This window comes from Coregonus clupeaformis, chromosome 29, assembly GCF_020615455.1.
Source record: "Coregonus clupeaformis isolate EN_2021a chromosome 29, ASM2061545v1, whole genome shotgun sequence".
In the NCBI taxonomy this organism is placed as follows: Eukaryota; Metazoa; Chordata; class Actinopteri; order Salmoniformes; family Salmonidae; genus Coregonus; species Coregonus clupeaformis.
Genome location: NC_059220.1, coordinates 56,108,825 through 56,124,680, shown reverse-complemented (window position 1 = coordinate 56,124,680; position 15,856 = coordinate 56,108,825). Strand labels below are relative to the sequence as shown.

Sequence of the window (15,856 nt, the reverse complement as noted above, 5' to 3'; positions counted from 1 at the left end):
GATCCCAAAGAACACAGTGGCCTCCATCATTCTTAAATGGGAGAAGTTTGGAACCACCAAGACTCTTCCTAGAGAGTGGCCGCCCAGCCAAACTGAGCAATCGGGGGAGAAGGGCCATGGTCAGGGAGGTGATCAAGAACCTGATGGTCACTCTGACAGAGCTCCAGAGTTCCTCTGTGGAGATGGGAGAACCTTCCAGAAGGACAACCATCTCTGCATCACTCCACCAATCAGGCCTTTATGGTAGAGTTGCCAGATGGAAGCCACTCATCAGTAAAAGGTACATGACAGGCCACTTGGAGTTTGCCAAAAGGCACCTAAAGGACTCTCAGACAATGGGAAACAAGATTCTCTGGTCTGATGAAACCAAGATTGAACTATTTGGCCTGAATGCCAAGCATCACGTCTGCAGGAAACCTGGCACCATCTCTATGGTGAAGCATGGTGGTGACAGCATCATGCTGCAGGGATGTTTTTCAGCGGCAGGGACTCGGAGACTAGTCAGGATCGAAGGAAAGATGAACGGAGCAAAGTACAGAGAGATCCATGATGAAAACCAGCTCCAGAGCGCTCAGGACCTCAGAATGGGGCAAAGGTTCACCTTCCAACAATACAACGACCCTAAGCACACAGCCAAGACAACGCAGGAGTGGCTTCGGGACAAGTCTCAATGTCCTTGAGTGGCCCAGCCAGAGCTCGGACTTGAACCCGATCGAACATCTCTGGAGAGACCTGAAAATAGCTGTGCAGCGACGCTCCCCATACAACCTGACAGAGCTTGAGAGGATCTGCAGAGAAGAATTGGAGAAACTCCCCAAATACAGGTGTGCCAAGTTTGTAGCGTCATACCCAAGAAGACCTGAGGGTGTAAATGCTGCCAAAGGTGCTTCAACAAAGTACTGATTAATGGGGTCTGAATACTTATGTAAATGTCATATTTCGGTGGGGTGGGGGGTGGGGGGGGGAGTTATACACATTTGCTAAAATGTCTAAAAACCTGTTTTTGTTTTGTCATTATGGGGTAGTGTGTAGATTGATGAGAAATATATATTTTTTAATTCATCCATTTTAGAATAAGGCTATAACGTAACAAAATATGGAAAAAGTCAAGGTGTCTGAATACTTTCCGAATGCACTGTAGTTTACATTATTATTAAAAGGGGACAGTAACACAGGCAATACTGCTGTTTCCACTACAACTAAAATTAGCATTACTACTTAGCACTTACTAGTATGGTTGATGTTATATTGGCATTCAAGGGTATTTGCATAAATGGGTTAAATGTGACACAGAATTCCCAGTTATCTACAGGGGATAGATGCAGCACCACAAAGAGTTAACTCAATTAAGGCTCAACATGATATTTCACAACCTTGGGCTCTGACTGAGTAAAGCTCCTCCATTCTTTCATACATGACTGAAGGCTTTACACAGAAATAAATCAATCACTGATCACGCACACACACACACACACACACACACATTTAAAAGTGCATGGCTAAAGCTGTTTCCCTGTTGCTAGCTACCAAAGGCAGCCCTTAATTCCCTCCAATCACAACTACAGAGGCCAATCTCTCCATCCCGCAGGATAAAAGTGATTGCCTGGAACCATTCACACACCACACACTCTCCACTCCAGCAGCAAAATCACGCACGCACACAGACACGCACACACTGGGTTGTTTAATGTTTGTCAGTTTTAATTTTCTTGCTGATTTACTATGGCTGTACCACAACATATAGAACATTAAATAATGGAAAATAAGTTGTATTTGCTATCCCTTTTTTTCCTCATTAAAGATATTGAATACTTGTTTGTGTCATCATTGTTTACCACAATGTCAAAGGGAAAAATTGCATCCATTCCTCTAACCTACTTCAATTCATTTTCTATTTTCACTTTATCACAGTAAAGAATGGAACAGATTGTTTAGAGATGTATTGGAGGTAGGTCAGTGGGAGTACAACAACAACCACATGACGAATGCATGTTGCTGATGCTGCTGCTAGTGTGATGGCAATGATAACCACTTAGTAGGAATGCCTGTTAAAACCAGGGGTTGGAACCGGTTCAGGGAACAGAACAGAAAACCGGAAAAAAAAAAAATTATTTGAGGAACAGAATCAGAACTGGGAACGAAAGCGATCTATACTGTTCTTGAACAGAACCATTATTTTAAACGCATGGGAACCGGTTAATAACATTATTTTAACGTTCTAGGCATTTTTTTTCAGTCCCACAAAAATCACAACAAAGTGCCTATGCAAAGCCCTCACTCTGTCACTCAGAAACTTATTCCAGTGTCTGCCTGCCAGCTGGAAATATTTACCTGCCCCTCCCCCTCCGAAGCATAGGTTACTGTAGCCTACTGACAACGTTACAAGTGTGATTCAGAAATTAGGGCGAGAGAATGGATTAACTTTTTCAATGCTAGTTAAGGATACTATAGTTATCACGTTTTACATTGGATTTATTAACTGCAAAAAGGTAAGACGTGATTTTAATTATAGTGCTGCTCTGCACACACAAGCTTGTTAGCTAGCTAGCAAGCTAGCTAATGTTAGCTCTGGTCCAATGCTAAGCCAACTCTTGGAAGTTGAAAGATATTCAAAGTTCCTCCATAGAAGCCACTCCTCCGTAGGTATAATTATGTGGGCCTAATTCAGATAATGCATGTCATAAGATGCCCAGTGCTTCAAGCCAAGCCTCCTCCTCAACCCTCTCTCGCTCTCTCCCCACCCGCAAAATTTCTGTCGCATCTCACACCCTACACTTGCTGTCCATAGTGACTGGCTGCACAGCGCAGTGTGTGTGTTTGTTTTTCATTATGATTAAACCATGCTGTTACGGCAAAATACTATTTGCTTTTAACAACTTTCCTATAAAGATTTAATAGCTTAACTGCTCCATAGCAAGCTGCTCTATTCCCACTGATTGGCGAAGTAATTTAATGTCGAGCAAAAAAATAAATATATAGTGATTTCAGAGGTTTAAAAAGGAACCGAAAGGAACGATATAAACCGGTACTTTTTGGGGGTTTGAACCAGTTCAGAACTTTATTTTGCTGTTCGGAACAGTTGAACAGAATTTTTAAAATTGGTTCTGTTCAGAACGAAAAGATTGGAAAATAATGTTGGTTCCAACCCCTGGTTAAAACTGAATGTGTTTTGCCCAATGTACTGAAATCTGAAACATATCCAAAGTTGCTTCCGATGCAAAAAAAATACGATAACAGTTTAATTTGGTTCCTTCAATGGGAAAGTCATTGGGATGGGATAACGATGGTAAAACAGACTACACATTCAGGGGAAATTGAAACCTTCATAATAATGAGCAAGAGGCTTGTCTACTCCTGCTGGAGGTTTCCCATTTACACCTGGCTGTGTGGCAAGGCCCATCCTGATGTTGCATTCTGGGTAATACCTGTATAAAAATATATATTTTACTTGAAATACATGTATTACAATTGTCTTCACAAGAGAAACAATGCTCTTACTTGAATTACAATTGTTGTAGGTGTTAGGTTGGAATGGAAGGTAAAATGCTGGAGTGGAGACCTGGAAAATAAATAATATTCTTTCAAAAAGGGTATTCTCTCCTATGTTTGGAAGTGTGGTGTGTAAGTTGTACATTTAATAATATAGCTCACTGGTTCCGGTTTCAGGCTTCAGGCCAATGATCATTTGACATACAGGTAACATCATCTAGTTAAATGCTGGCTGCTTATGATGTTTATAAACTAGGAGGACGAGAGGAAAGAGAGAGAGGGGGATGAGTTATCCTCATTATCTTTACCCATGACAGTCCTAAAGGCAGGGAGAGAAAGAGGCCAGTGTGCTCTGCTCATCAATCTCTGCAAATACTAGCAAAATAAATATGAATCACTTCTAGAATGGGGCAGGGGCACCCCCCCTGCCAATGTAGTCCGAGAAGACTCAAACAGCATCCTTGTCTTTAAACAGTTGATTGTATTGTTGGAGATGTAAGTTTGAGCTTTAGTTTGTGATCATCAGAGAGCGGTTCTATGGCTGTGGCTGTTTGAGGCTGAGCTCCTGACCCCTAAGTGCCCTCTGAGTGAGCTGGCAGTCTGACGGTATGCTGAGGAGGGATACAGCTGTTGGTCAGACACTACATACTCATTACGTTCCCTTCAATAACGTTCCCTGGGGTGTGAAGAGACAACAGCACACAACAGGAGGGGAATTTTCCATGAGGCAGCCAAGCAGAGCCAAGCCAACCAGCACAGCCTAGAGAGGTCAGAAACAGCGGAGGGTGGGAGGGAGACGTGAGGAGATGTGATTAGATCTATGTAAAGCAAGATGCTCGTCTGATGAAAGAGGGGATTTTAATAAGGACAGGAAGGTGACTGTGATATAAACTGTGTCTTTTAACCTTGAGGGATCTTTCAGCTTGTTGGGAAAGTGATACTGTCTACTCGGCAAAGTCAAGAGATGACTGAACGCTTAAAATAAGAGCATGTGCCGAATGTAGAGTAGCATATATCTAGTGTTGTATTCTAGCTTGAAAAATACTTATTCATGTTACAATACTAGAACTTATTGATTACTTTACATGTATAAGGAATGTACATCTAAGGGGTCAAGGAAGGGTAAAGAGGAACTAGGTGTGTGGAAAGTTACTGAGTGATATGGAAAGTTACTGAGTGAGAAAAGGGGAAGTGCAGAAACTTCATATTCTGTTCAAATATGTGACTAGATTCAGGAAAGTAGGCGTATGTCGCACGTCACTACTTCGCAGGAGAGCCATTTGAATGTAAACTTTTTTTTTTTTATCAAAATGCGTTTTTGGGCAGAAATGCCTTCTGGAACATGTGAACTTTCATGTGCCTTAATAACAAACTTGTAAGCCATCTGTAAATATGAATAAAATTGTTACATTACGAGCCTAGTTGGTTTAGCCACAGAAAAAGACAGCAACCTTCCTGCTAGCCATGATTGGCTGAGATAATGAGTGGGCTGGACATGCCGAGAGATGAGTTCGGATTGGTCTGCCATGTAGCGCATTTATGTCTATAATATGAGCTGGTCAGTATGTGTAGGTAATCCTTTCTAACGGGACTTTTTTGAAAGATATCACGTAGTAGAACAGCATAAGTGTGGCTCTCCACTTTCTGGAGGACCGAGTTTTGAAATCAGTAGAATTTGAGTATGATAGCTAAGGAGATGGAGTAAATTCTGGTGTTTGAATGCAAAAATGCAGACGGAGTCGAAAAGAGAACACATAAGGTTCCGGATTACATTTTCAAACTAAGGGCAACCATGGCATCCGTGACAGAGAGGGAGAAGCGTCCATCCATGTATACGGGTAAGAGAGTCTAGCTAACTACATTTTCAGATATTACACGTTTCTAATTTGGTCAGAAAGTCGTTTTCATTTCAAGTTAAAGTGTACTGTTAGCTAGCTAGCTAACGTTAGCTGGCTGGCTAGCTAGCTAACGTTACATGTAAGATCTGTGTAGTAATATTATTTGTATCTCAGATCATTTGCATTGCAAGTTATAGCCTAATGTTAGCTAGCTAACATTGAACCTGGTTGGTTAGCTACCTGCAGATTCATGCAGGGTAGTAACGTCATGAGTTGGGATTATGGTTCATTGTTTAGCTAGCTATCTACATGTCTAAACAAAAGACTCCACTATGCAAGTAACTATTTCAATAGAATGTTTATGATGGCACTGCGACAACTGTCGATAGATGTAGCTGGTAAATTCGCTCTGGCTATCTACTCCGATTTCAGAGAATAACTGACGAATTCAACACCCATTGAATATGGCCGGTGTCAGTAAACGTTAGCAAAAAAAGTATAATTAAATTGTTGCCAGCAGTTCAGTTGCAGACACCAACGCTCTGGATAACATAAAAACAGCCTAACCAGCTCTGCTAGGGCAAGTAAAATGGTCAGAGTGAGCTGTTCTCTCATTTGTGTCTGGAAGTAGCTAGCAAGCTAGCCAACATTAGCCAGTTAGCTTGGGTGCTTGACTGCTGTTGTTTGGTCAGAACACTCGGATCAACACTACTTTTCGGCCAGAGCGTCCAGTGTGCGCACCGAGAGCGAAACGCTCTGAATTTACGAACGGCCAATCTGACAACGTGCTGAGTTTACGAACGCCCAGAGCACACTCTGGCACTCCAGATTAAATTTACGAACACACCCGTTGTAAGCCTTTAGTATTGAAATCTTTGGTTGTTTAGTACATAGCCTCACATGTGAATCCTTAAGGAGATGGGTGGGGCTAAAGCTTTAAAGGGTATGAACGATGTTGAATGGGTGTAGACAAAGAAGAGCTCTCCAGTAGGTACCAAAACATTCAAGGGCCATTTTCTCAAAAGTCAGGTTACAAGTTTATCAACTTTCAAAGCAGAATTACTTTCCCATTGTTCCTCAACTGTAGTATATGATATTCAATTTTCTAGCTCTGAGTCTCTACTTTTATCCAATGTAAAAAAGACCATTTCAAATTTTGCTACATAAGACTGAATCGAGCCAGTCGGTCACATATGTTATTGTTGAATATGAATGTTCCTAAGGAGGGAGTCAAAGGGCAATTGTCTAGTTTCAGTTCTTGATAAGGTAGATCAGTTGCTAAGGAACCAGGACCATGAGGGATGTGGAACTCAACTCGAGATAAGGTCAACAGATGAAGAGAGAAGACACTGCTGGGACGGGGGCCACAGGGGCCCACCCCGAAGACCATCTGATTATAGTCCTATCTCACAAACACACACAAACACATTTCCACGCCCATGAGGGTCCTAGACTTAGGCAGGGCCATGACAATACCAGTAAGAGGAACCTACTGTGTTTCTGCCTAACAACAGAGAAGGAGTGTCTATCTTAGACATGCAAGGAGATGAATCCGCCTAGTTGGAAGGTATAAAGATGTGCTTGTGTGACTTGTATGTTGTCTTTGCAGCTGTATGACCCAGTGGTTGAATAAACTTGGTTTGAGTTTTTTGTAGTCGTCCGTGAGTTTTTTATCTATTTGTTCAGAACCTAACAGTTTGCGTTGTCGGCAGGATTCACCACGATTTACAGTCGAACTGGAGAGTCCGAATCAGTGAAACAGGAGCCGGCACCAAAAGCAAGTTAGGCACAGTTCCTACACCTGTTACCACTCATTCTGATATCTTGGGGAGATGAGAGTCGTAGGCTGAATACAAATTATAGGATACAGACCTAGAAAGCCTGAGCTTATTCAGTAGTCCCATTGTGTTGCGACCGGTCGTAGATTCATGGTATAGGGTAAGTCCCGGAAGATAAGCCCCGAGCAGGGTGGTCCCTGAGGAGGGTAAGTCCTAGAGGGTAAATCCCGAGTGGGGTTGGTTCCCTGCTAGACCCGTAAGGGGGGGTGAAAGCCCAGCAACGGTGGCAGTGAGGTCGTAGAGTGTGTGTGTGTGTGTGTATGGAGAAATTGTCATGCTTGTGTTGTAATTCGGTAGGTTGTAGAGAAGTAGGCCATGTAGAAAGACAAAGGAAGGAAGTGCATACTGTGGGTGCCGGAGGAGATGGCGCCGGAGGAGATGGCTGCCGTTTTACGGTCCTCTAACCAATTGTGCTATTATGTGTGTTTTTTCGCGTTATTTGAATAACTGCAAAAGTGTCATATCCTCACATGGCCTCTCCTATCATTGCTACGCTGACGACACACAACTAATCTTCTCCTTTCCCCCTTCTGATAACCAGGTGGCGAATCGCATCTCTGCATGTCTGGCAGACATATCAGTATGGATGACGGATCACCACCTCAAGCTGAACCTCGGCAAGACGGATCTGCTCTTCCTCCCGGGGAAGGACTGCCCGTTCCATGATCACGCCATCACGGTTGACAACTCCGTTGTGTCCTCCTCCCAGAGTGTGAAGAGCCTTGGCGTGACCCTGGACAACACCCTGTCGTTCTCCGCTAACATCAAGGCGGTGACCCGATCCTGTAGGTTCATGCTCTACAACATTCGGAGAGTACGACCCTGCCTTACACAGGAAGCGGCACAGGTCCTAATCCAGGCACTTGTCATCTCCCGTCTGGATTACTGCAACTCGCTGTTGGCTGGGCTCCCTGCCTGTGCCATTAAACCCCTACAACTCATCCAGAATGCCGCAGCCCGTCTGGTGTTCAACCTTCCCAAGTTCTCTCACGTCACCCCGCTCCTCCGCACACTCCACTAGCTTCCAGATTTCAGCTCGCATCTGCTACAAGACCATGGTGCTTGCCTACGGAGCTGTGAGGGGAACGGCACCTCCGTACCTTCAGGCTCTGATCAGTCCCTACACCCAAACGAGGGCACTGCGTTCATCCACCTCTGGCCTGCTGGCTCCCCTACCTCTGCGGAAGCATAGTTCCCGCTCAGCCCAGTCAAAACTGTTCGCTGCTCTGGCACCCCAATGGTGGAACAAGCTCCCTCACAACGCCAGGACAGCGGAGTCACTCACCACCTTCCGGAGACATTTGAAACCCCACCTCTTTAAGGAATACCTGGGATAGGATAAAGTAATCCTTCTACCCCCCCCTTTACTCCAACCCCCCCCCCAAAAAAAAAAACATTGTAAAGTGGTTATCCCACTGGCTATAAGGTGAAGTTTTGAAATCAATGGAATGCCTGGTGGAAGCAGAGTATCATAGCTAAGGAGATGGAGAAAATTCTGTCCTTTGATTGCAAATATGCGGATGGAGTCACACAGAAGGCTGTTGTATAAAACACATGTCTCTGAATTACATCTTCAAACTAAGGGCAACCATGGCATCTGTGACAGAGAGGGAGAAGCGTTCATCCATGTACACGTCTAAGAGAGTCTAGCTAGCTACATTTTCTGTAATTAGCTTGCCATTAACTTGTAAATAAAGATCTTGTTGTGAGTTTATTTTCCAGTAATAATGAATACAAATTAGCTAAAGTTAAGATGTTGTCAGCTATATGATGTGGTCATTATTTGAACTGGCTAGCCAGCTAATTTAACATTAGCTAGCTAGCTAACAAGCTAGAAAAGAACCAAAACATTGTTGCTTTTAGTTGCCTGGTTTGCTTGATTGACATTTACTAAATTCATTTTTATGCTATTCAGTTATGCTATTTTGGACCACCAGGCTGCTGATGTCATGCATGTTAATCCTTAAAGAGATGGGTGGGGCTAAGGCTTAAGAGGGTGTGAACGATGCTGAATTTTCTCAAAAGTGGGGTTACAAGTTTATCAACTTTCAAAGTAGAATTACTTTCCCATTGTTCTTCAATTGTAGAGTCTCTACTTTTATCCAATGTAAAAAACACAATTTCAAATTTTGCTACATATGACCGAATCAAGCTGCTCGGTCACATTTGTGTAGGAGAATGTGAACATAGTAAATCAACCTGGACTCAGGGTTAGATGTAACATAGCAAAGCTAAATCCGGGATACTCCAATTAATATGATATGTCACGTTTCATATGGTATGTATTGATTTTTGGTGGCCATCATTCATGTCGTATGATATGTTACGAATTACAATTTGTGTGATATGTTACGAATTGCAATTCATATAATATGTTATGAATTGCAATTCCTCCAATATTTTACGAATTTGCTAAACGTATGATATGTTACGAATTCCAATTTGTCGTGGCTAACGTTAGCTAGGTGGCTAACACTAATATTACTAAAGTTAGCTGGGTTAGCGTTAGGGGTTAAGATTAGGGTTAGGAGTTAGTTTAAAAGGTTAAGGTTAGGGTTATGGGAAGGGTTAGCTAACATGTAGTAAGTAGGTGCCAAGTTTCTAATTAGCTACAGTGCTAAAATTGTCCGTGATGAGATTGGAACGTGCAACCTTTTGGTTGCTAGACATTCGCGTTATACGCCCACCCCTCCACCCCATCTTACTTTAGTTTTTGCCTTAAGTAACCTGTCTTACGTAACCATACCAACCGTAACATATCATACTTATTTGAGTGTCCCGGATTTACGTTTACTATGTTATGTCTAGTTTAGGAGCTCAGGCTGAGTAAATGAGCTGGGACAGGAGGATTCACCATGCAATGAATCATCAGACAGTGCATGCTAATTTAATCATGTCTGTTGCACACTAAACTAGGCCTTTAATGACCATGGCTTCTCTTACTGGGGAGATAACACAGATCAGGGCTGTGACCCACTAGATAACCAGCTCTGGAGCCAATAGAGCATCGACTCCTAATAAAAGTCAGACTCTTGAAGCTACTCAGATGCTCAAGATATGATTCCCAAGTACTCTATTGGTATCATCAATACTGCATCATAAGTTAACTGAAGACTCGGTCGATTAGAATACTGTAAATGGATGGGAACATGAATCATTCAGTAATGACTATGGTGCTGACAGACGGTATATTTCCAGCGGTGGTAGACATACAGAAGTTTTTATTTAAGGAACTGGAGTCCTAGTCCTTCCTACTGTCGGCTCAGAGCTTAGTGAGTCATAATGCTGGCCAGCCATGGGTTGTGTGAGTCTGACCATGCTAAGTTATGAAGATTAACATTCATATTGATTGGCACTTGGCTCTCTGTTTGCTTGTGTTTAATACTCTGGGCAGTCTGTGTGACATTTACATTAGGAAATCATTGAGTGAATGATGAACAGAATATTTCCACCAGATCAACACCTTTCTACTCTTCTGATTGCACCACATTATCTCACATCCATTCAGCTCTCTCATAATAGGATAAACATTCAGTATTGCTGCAAACATCAACGGACTGTCAACACACACCCACGTGTTGCCATTGGGAATGTGTATGTGGTTATTTGTGTGTGAGGGTTTGCATGTGTGAAGGTATGCATGTGTGTGTGTGTTGTGTTACACGTGTGTGTAGATGCAGAGGGTGGTTTTTTGAGAGAGGTCGGACAGCCCCTCAGTGCGAAAGAACACACTGATAACCAGCCACCCGGTGTTGATCAAGCGCAGCGTAAAAAAACAACCAGTCCACCGTGTGGGTCCACCGCAGCGGAAAATTGTGTCCACCAAGTGTGCAGGGTGGGGAGAGGATATGACAGCCAAGACATGAAATCCTAATGAAAATCAAATCCAGTCTGGTGGCTCCAGAGACAAATCTAGACTGCTCACTGAAACTCCCCACAGATAGGAGTGGTGAAAACCAGATAATGGCATGTGGTTGAAGGTAAATGTATAATGAGCGTGCATTTGTGTGATTGAATGTGTGTGTGTGCCCTGTATGTGTACAGGTACTGTGTGTGTGTGTGTGTGTGTGTGTGTGTGTGTCCGCGTCTGTGAATTTCTGTGTGTAATCTACTGTGCATTGGGAGGGAAGGAGTGTTAAGTGAAGAGTCAGCCTGTATCATTAAAATGTTACTGAAATACCTTTTCCTCCCTCCTCCATGCCTCCCGCACACCCTGAGCACACAGCATCCAGAGCAGAGCATAGGCAGATGCTCCAGCAGTCTCGTCGGGCCAACCTGCCTCACCTCACCTAGCAGCTTCAGAGCAACAGTCAGAGCAGAGCCTCAGAGCAGAGCCTGGGGTACTGCAGTTTAATTAAAGACCCCCTCACCTTAGAGAGGCACATCTAGGACAGCAGGATAATTACTGCCTGGCTTCACCCAGGATACACACACAGCCTTGCTGTCAACTCAACAACAGGAAATTAACCAAACCGCCAAACTTCTGCTTATTTCTTCCACCTACGCCGGTTCTTTCATAGATAGTTTCCCAAGGACTTGTGTCATTTTGAGAAATATTTGGTTTCTTAAAGGCTGTGGCTAGAAATATTACTAGTTGTCCTTGTTTCCTCAACCCCTCTCAAAACTCATTGGAGGAGAATGGATGGACCCTGGAACCTCTCCTCCAATGCAATTTGAAAGGAACTGCAGAACAATGGACGGAGTAAGCAAGGATTTGACAGCTAGTAACGATTGAAGACAGTCTGTGTATTGTCGGTGACTAGGCCAAACTAATGCTCTACCTCAGAGAAGGAACTCTGACTTTTGTACTTCCTGTATATCTACTGGGGCATGCTGGTAGCTCCACAGGGAGTCTCAGTGGGTCCCATGCTGGCTCCAGTGACAGACTGGGTGTTGATGGAAGTGTTGGGGTCAGAAGACACAGTGCCTTACTTAACATATGACAGAGCTGTAATCAGACAGGTTTGAATCTTATCTCAACACTCGCCCATCCATCTCCGTCCCTGCAGAGCAATCGCTTCCAGTACCCCCAAAAATAGCTATCACAAACCCGCTTAATGACTAACACGCTTTGGGATTTCTTTAAACCAACCATCACAGCTTATTTTCTAAATCAGTGACATAAGAATAGGTTCTTTAGTAGAGCATTCAACAGAGGGTTCTTTTAAATAGATACATATTTTCTTAGAAGTGTGCTGTACACATAGACAACTGAAATGTTATTTTTTTTGTTTCTTGTGTCCAAAAGACAGGCAGCTCCAAATTTCTAATCACCTACTCTGTTACTATCACATAATGTTCCTATCAAAGTGACGGTTACAATCTTCAGGGAATTTGTCACTCATGTCTGATGGTATGTAATTACAGTAGGATGCTATATGATGGATGTGATGATACACATAAAACATAAGTACAGTACAGTTGAAGACAGAAGTTTACATACACTTAGGTTGGAGTCATTAAAACTCATTTTTCAACCACTCCACAAATTTCTTGTTAACAAACTATAGTTTTGGCAAGTCGTTTAGGACATCTACTTTGTGCATGACACAAGTAATTTTTCCAACAATTGTTTACTGACAGATTATTTCACTTATAATTCACTGTATCACAATTCCAGTGGGTCAGAAGTTTACATACACTAAGTTGACTGTGCCTTTAAACAGCTTGGAAAATTCCAGAAAATGATGTCATGGCTTTAGAAGCTTCTGATAGGCTAATTGACATAATTTGAGTCAATTGGAGGTGTACCTGTGGATGTATTTCAAGGCCTACCATCAAACTCACTGCCTCTTTGCTTGACATCCTGGGAAAATCAAAAGAAAACCGTCAAGACCTCCGAAAAAAATGTGTAGACCTCCACAAGTCTGGTTCATCCTTGGGAGCGATTTCCAAATGCCTGAAGGTACTACGTTCATCTGTACAAACAATAGTATGCAAGTATAAACACCATGGGACCACGCAGCCGTCATACCGCTCAGGAAGGAGACGCGTTCTGTCTCCTAGAGATGAACGTACTTTGGTGCGAAAAGTGCCAATCAATCCCAGAACAACAGCAAAGGACCTTGTGAAAATGCTGGAGGAAACAGGTACAAAAGTATCTATATCCACAGTAAAACAAGTCCTATATCGACATAACCTGAAAGGCCGCTCAGCAAGGAAGAAGCCACTGCTCCAAAACCGCGATAAAAAAGGTCTGATGAAACTGTTTGACCATAATGACCATCGTTATGTTTGGAGGAAAAAGGGGGTTGCTTGCAAGCCGAAGAACACCATCCCAAACATGAAGCACGGAGGTGGCAGCATCATGCTGTGGGGGTGCTTTGCTGCAGGAGGGACTGGTGCACTTCACAAAATAGATGGCATCATGAGGAAGGAAAACTATGTGGATATATTGAAGCAACATCTCAAGACATGAGTCAGGAAGTTAAAGCTTGGTCGCAAATGGGTCTTCCAAATTGACAATGACCCCAAGCATACTTCCAAAGTTGTGGCAAAATGCCTTAAGGACAACAAAGTCAAGGTATTGGCGTGGCCATCACAAAGCCCTGACCTCAATCCTATAGAAAATTTGTGGGCAGAACTGAAAAAGCGTGTGCGAGCAAACCTGACTCAGTTACACCAGCTCTGTCAGGAGGAATGGGCCAAAATTCACCCAACTAATTGTGGGAAGCTTGTGGAAGGCTACCCGAAATGTTTGACCCAAGTTAAACAATTTAAAGGCAATGCTACCAAATACTAATTGAGTGTATGTAAACTTCTGACCCACTGGGAATGTGATGAAATAAATAAAAGCTGAAATAAATCATTCTCTCTACTATTATTCTGACATTTCACATTCTTAAAATAAAGTGGTGAACCTAACTGACCTAAGATAGGGAGTTTTTACTAGCATTAAATGTCAGGAATTGTGAAAAACTGAGTTTAAATGTATTTGGATTGTCACGGTTTCGGCCGAGGCTGCCTCTCTTCCTTGCTCGGGCAGGCTTCGGCGTTCGTCGTCTCCGGAATACTAGCTGCCACCGTTGCATGTTTCTATGTTCGTTTGCTTTTGTCTGATTGTTGTTACACCTGTTATCGTTTAGTGTAATTAGTGTCCTATAAGTTCTCGTTGTGTTTGTCTAGTGTTGTGTGTGATTGTTTTAATGTCATGCCGGTAGGCTGTATTTCTACTGTTTGCTCGGTTGAGCTATATTCTCCATTGTTTGGAGTGTTTTTGTCGCACCTGTTAGTGCGCCCGTTATTTTCGCCTTCGTGCGGAGTTTCGCCTCAGGGCGTTTGTTTGTGATTGTTTTTCGTGTGCATCAACTAAAGTCTGTTGGACTAACGTTCTGCGTCCTGCGCCTGATTCCACCACCACACCCACCTACATCTACCTTGACAGAATCACACACCATACTCGATGGAGTCAGCAGGAGCCGCAGCAGCACAGGCGACGTTGGAGGACAGGATCTGCAAACAAAATGACCAGATCCTGCGGATGGGGTCCGCACTGCAGGAGGTGATCACCACCATCCGAGGCTGGGAGACCCGAGGGACTCCTCCACCGCCATCCTCCCTGCCCGCACCATCGGCAGGTCAGCCCATTCCCGGTCCGGAACCCAGAGGAGTTCGGCTCTCGCTCCCGAGGGCCTACGATGGGACCGCGGCCGGGTGTCAGGGATTCCTTCTCCAGGTGGAGCTTTACCTGGCCACCGTGCACCCGGCGCCCTCGGGACACGAGAGCGTGTCCGCCCTGATCTCCTGCCTTTCCGGGAAGGCGTTGGAATGGGCCAACGCAGAGTGGAGGAGAATCGACGCGAACACCATCACCTACGACGAGTTCTCCCGCCGCTTCAGGGCGGTGTTTGACCATCCCCGGAGGGGAAAGCAGCGGGGAGCTGTCTGGTCTGCCTCCGGCAGGGGAAGAGGAGTGCCCAGGAGTTCGCCTTGGAATTCCGTACTCTAGCGGCGGATGCAGGGTGGAATGAGCGGGCTCTCATCGATCACTACCGATGTAGTCTATGCGAGGACGTCCGTAGGGAGCTGGCCTGTAGGGACACCAGCCTCTCGTTCGACCAGTTGGTCGACATGTCCATCAGGCTGGATACCCTGCTAGCTACCCGCGGACGTCCCTAGGGGGGTCCGTCCATTTCACCCTCCAGCGCTTCCGAGCCGTGCCCCATGGAGCTCGGGGGCGCTGGCGCTAGAGAGAGGAGGGGTCGGCTTACGAGGGGGTCCATCTCCTGCACCAACTGTGGTCGGGGAGGACACACCGCGGCTAGGTGCTGGGGATGGCCTCCTAGGGGAGAGGACGACAGGTCCCGCACTGGGGAGTCCTTCCAGGTGAGTAGGCGCCCCACTCACCCAGAGATCTCTGTTGCACATTTCTGTATACCTGTGCGTTTTCCACAGGTAGCACCTCATTCCCAGCATAAGGCACTGGTAGATTCAGGCGCGGCTGGGAATTTTGTTGATAAGAAGTTTTGCTTAGCCTTAGGGATTCCCCTTCTCCCAGTTGACGTTCCCTTCCCCGTTCATGCCCTAGATAGCCGTCCGTTGGGGGCGGGCTTGATCAGGGAGGTCACTGCGCCACTTAGGATGTGTGCGCAGGGGGGTCATCAGGAGATGATCCAGCTATTTCTGATCGACTCGCCTGCGTATCCGGTGGTGCTGGGCATGCCCTGGTTGAGTACCCATAACCCATCTATT

The 15,856-nt window shown here is 44.5% G+C and overlaps 1 protein-coding gene across 1 annotated transcript in view; it reads right to left on the bottom strand.

Annotated features, from left to right (window-relative positions):
* The window catches only part of LOC121576676 (cadherin-13-like), a 670,880-nt gene that overhangs the window by 641,707 nt on the left and 13,317 nt on the right, over positions 1–15,856 (bottom strand). The gene's annotated exons all lie outside the window — the stretch shown is intronic.